We start from the raw sequence: 4,999 nt of genomic DNA on the forward strand, positions 1-4,999 counted from the left end.
TCAAATCTCCACCAAATAATAAGATACCTCTTTTAACTTCCTCCATTCTTTTAATAAGTGACGTCAAAAATTTCACCGGATAATCATTGGGGGCATAGGCGTTAACCAGAGTGTAAATTATATCGTTTAATTTACATATCAGAATAACATATCTCCCGAACGGATCACTCTCATGAAATATGTAATCAAACTTCATTTCAGTAGCCAAAATTATCGCGGCACCCCTTTTTTTTTTTGTTGATAAATTAGATGAATAAATAATAGGGTACTTTTTAAATTTCCAGTATGTAGAACCTTTATCATCCCAATGTGTCTCCTGCACAAAGCAGATCGATATCTTTTCTCTAATTAAGGTTTCATATAAATACATCCTCTTTTGAGGTGTGTTTAAACCTTGGGCATTTATAGTAACTAAGTTTATCATTTTATTTTAAACTTCACCCCATAGTGTCTGATCCAAATTCTCCCGATCCACCAATAACCCTCTACCACCGACCCACCGCCACAACAACTCACAAACAGACCTTTCATACTCAAGAGATACAGAAAATTATGCATCTCCAGCTCTGATACCAAAATAAAATCAGAGCACACTCAAGTGGAGACGCGAGGGCATAGAGAAATGGCGAGAAAATCATGCTCGGAAAAAAAAAAAAAAGGAATAATAATAATAAGTAAATAAATATAAATAAAATAAATATATAATAAGCAGATTTCATAAATAGAGCGCAGCAATATCGTTTCAAACCTTAGTACTCTATAATGATGTCATTGTTACCAAGTAAACGGATAATATAGGAGTAACGCCTTTCCATGTTCACAATAATAATCTGTGCTCTATTATATATTCCCTTAACATAGCTGACTCTCCAATTAATCAATCATCAGCTAGTCACTATATTTCAATGTTTTACAAACCTGTTTATATAACATTAAATATTTAACAAAAAATTCATAAAGTGCTAATGTATAGTATCCATCCTAAAATAGTCATAATACTCTCAAATCTCTTAAAGTATAATAACAGTGTTAATATATCCTTTACAATAATCATAATTATTAAGTACATAAATTCGCTCAATACCTGAGCAAATCATTATAAATCTGTGCTTTAAATATCCACTTTATATATGATATATAATAATATAATATAATTTATATAATTTCATTATGTGCATAGTGTATCACCTTTAAGAAAAAGTACAAAAAAACACTAGTAATCTATAATAATCTTAATATTACCAAGTAGATAAGGAATTTAACAGTATCACCTATATCATATTCAAAAAATGTATAATCTGTGCTCTATTTTGTGTTCGCTTAATGTATCTAACTCTCCAATTCATCAGTCGTAAGGTGCTAGTATATAGCACCTTACAATAATTATTACTGCAATAATTATTACACTAAAACTAAAATTTAAATTTCCTCAATTCATAAGGGGATCCCTATAAATCCATGCTTTAGGTATCCCCTTTGTATAATATTTATTCCGTGCATAACGTGCATAAAGTGTATAATGTATCAAATTCTAACAACAGCGATACCGTTTCATAGTCTAGTACTCTATAATAATCTTGTTGTTACCAGATAAATAGGTTATATATCAGTATCACCTATACCATATTCAAAATTTAATAATCTGTGCTCTATTTGTGTTTCCTACCAGGATGTTTATTCTGTGCATATAGTACATACTATGTCTTATTCAGAGAGAAAAAAAAAAAAAAAAAAAAAAAAAAAAAAGGATTTAAGTTCGAGCATAAAAAACCAAATGCAGCTTCAGTTTTATTAATTGAGTTCTCTTAATTGTGTTCTGTTAATTCTGTTCTTCAGCCTGTGCTAAAAAAGCTTTTGCCTTTTCTGGGTCTTCATAAATATGTTCTTGGTGCCGGAATATGAAGAATAATCTAGTTGGAAAGAGCCATCTGTATGTAATTCCCATCTTCCTCAGAATCATCGTTACGTCAGAGAATTTACGTCTGTTATTTCTTGTTGCCAAGGATAAATCTGAGAACAACAGTAGGTCTTTATATGGGTCCGGAAATTGCCTAGCTCTAGCCGCCTTCATCAATAGATCTCTAATTTTATAGTTATTACAACATATAATCACATCTCTTGGTTTTTCCATATTGGGAAGATTTCTTGGTTTTGGTAGCCTGTGGATGCGCTCAAATGGAAAGTTTCCCAGCATATCCTCTTTAATCACTGAGGAGGCCCATTTTTTACAAAATATCTCTAACCGATCGTTAGAGACATCCTCAGGAATACCTCTTATGCGAAGGTTTCTTCTCCTTGATCGATCCTCCATATCTGTAACTTTAATCTCTAAGTTATGCAATTCTGCTTTCAGAAGTTTATTATGTGCATATAGTTGTTCTACCTCATTCCTCAAGGATTGTGTCTCAGTCGACAATCTACTGATATTTTCTGAAATTAAATGGATGTCTTGCTTAAGATCTGACATATTTTCCTTGAGATCAGCTTTAATTTGTTCACGGAGAGTTTCCAAGGATTTTGTTAAACTTTCGTTAAAGGTTAATTCCGTGGAGACAACAGAACTTTCAAGATTAGTTCTCTCAGGAGTTGCCATCAAACCAGGTAACGATTTCCTGAGTATATTCGCAGCTTTTGGGGAATAATATCCACTTATTGCAGTCATTGCTTTTATATTAGTACTTTGAAGCTTTTCTTTATCCTTCTCTTTTTCCTTCTCTTTTTCTTTATCCTTTTTCGGCGGCATTATAAAAACGGTATGTGTGATATTCAATGAGTTGATCTATTGCTCAAGAAGTTATAATGGAATATAGCCTTTAAAGCTTAATATAATAATATCCAGCCAATTGATATATTACTCAAGAGATTATAGTCAAATAAAGTCTTTAAAGCTTAATGTAACACCATAGAACATTTGTAGTTTCTGCAGACTCTTCTTATATATATATATATTCTTATATCAAAAATTCTCCACTCTCCTTATTTAAGATTCTTCCTTTCTCAAATTAACTTACAAGGCCTAATATATATCAGCCCTTAATCAGCCTTCAGTTCCATAAATTTCAAAAAGGGAAAAAAAAAAGAAAAAATACTCTATAGTGCCTCCATACATCAGGCATCAAAAATCCATCAGAAATCCATCAAATCTGTCTCTGCATCACTCCCACTCTCTTATGACCCTCCAAATCGACTCAAATTGCTTTTATATTTTCTTTTTCCTTTCTTTTCTCCTCTTTTCCCAGCTCCAACCTTCACCTCCTAACAGCCTCACCGCTGACCGCTTCTCCGTTTCAGTGTTTCGATGTTTTCATTCGCCACTCACCGCTCACCGTTCACAGCAGCCGCTCGCCCTCGTTTTCGCCGTTTCACCGCTCACCGCCCTCACCGCTCCCCGCCCTGCGCCTCACCGCTCCGCCGCTTCCGCGCTTTACCACCTCACCTCATCTCCTCTCTTCCATGCCGAGATCACTGAGGTCAAGGCTGCTGGGTGCTGGCTTCTGGGTGCTGGCTTCTGGGTGCTGGCTGGCTACTGGGTACTGGGTGGTGGCTGCTGGCGGCTACTGACGGCTGCAGGCAGCTGCTGGTGGCTGCTGGTGGCTGCTGGCGACTGCTAATGGCTGCAAGCAGCTGCTGGTGGCTGCTGGTAGCTGGTGGGCGCTGATGGCTGCTATTTGCTGCCGCAAAAACCGCGGAAAACCGCCGCCGCTAAAAAAGAGAAGAGAGCGCCGATCACGGCTCCCTGCTGCTTCGCGCCATTCCTCGCCCCTCAGCGTTCAACCACACCTCCGGTACGTGCGTCCTACGTCATCTCCTTCTCTCCAAAAAAAACAAGACTATTTCTAAGGATAATGGGAGGAGTGGGGTTTGTTTTCTTTGTATTTAACCCTTTTAATATTGGACAAAGTAGACCCCAGGAGCCAACCACATGTCCAATACATGGTGGTACCTTAAAAAGGCCCTCTTTCGTGATTGCGCAAAGCAATCACGGATATTGCAGTTCTGTATTGTAGTAATTCTGCGCATTGACTGTAAGATGTCAACCTAACACTCTTCCATCGTAAACAAAGGGATATGTTCTTCACAGTAAGGGCAGTAAAGCTTTGGAATTCAGTGACTATGGAGGTGACACAGGACACAAGTCCTGTAGAGGCTTTTCAATGTAAACTGAGGTTTTTTTTGGCAAGGTTTTTTGTTATGAATAAACATTGTATAAGCTATTTATCCTAGGATTATTCTGACTGTCCAGTAATCAAAATTAAAGACAGTTCCACAGTTTTAACATGGTCATGTCTACAATACATGTCACTTTTGACATTCACCTATACCTGCTGTTTTAGACACAGCCTTCAAGCACAGCATAGGGTTGGAAGTGCTTCATCCTAAGCGTTCCACCTAAAGAAGACAGATAGATGCCCTTGGAGTCATGAAAGTTTTTTTCCCCTCACCATGTGGTTAAACAAACTTTAATTTGCCTTCATTTGGATGAGTGGAATTATAGATGTTTCGGAAAAGACAACCTTGGAGGACCTTGTACTAATGACTTTGCATACCATCAAGTAGGCATGTGTATCAAATTAATTATTTGCATCCTGTAATCATGTTTCAGCTATTTCTACTTCAATATGAAATTTGTACAAGGAGCATAAAGAAACGTTAAATTAAGATTGATGGTAAAGCTTGTTAAGCGTCTACCCTGAAAATGTTAACTTTGGTTTTAGATATATAGATATATAGATATAGTGATGGAAAGCAACAAAGATTTCCACCACTTAATAGTGTACATTGTAACAACTTCGCTGGGATTCCTACTGTTTTCATTTTCAGCATTTCGCTCTACAGACACATGAGAAGGATGCGACTCAACTCCGAGGGCTCCAGAAACCCCAACTTGCAAGTCCATCTTAACGCAGTCAAGACCATGACTTCTCTCCTAATTAACAATGACCTTTCCTTTATTGCTGTGATTATATCTATGTTTCTTAGTGATTCCATACACTTGTTG

Source organism: Sceloporus occidentalis, unplaced genomic scaffold, assembly GCF_023333645.1.
Source record: "Sceloporus occidentalis isolate IW3139 unplaced genomic scaffold, rSceOcc1.0.p SCAF_89, whole genome shotgun sequence".
Taxonomy (NCBI): Eukaryota; Metazoa; Chordata; class Lepidosauria; order Squamata; family Phrynosomatidae; genus Sceloporus; species Sceloporus occidentalis.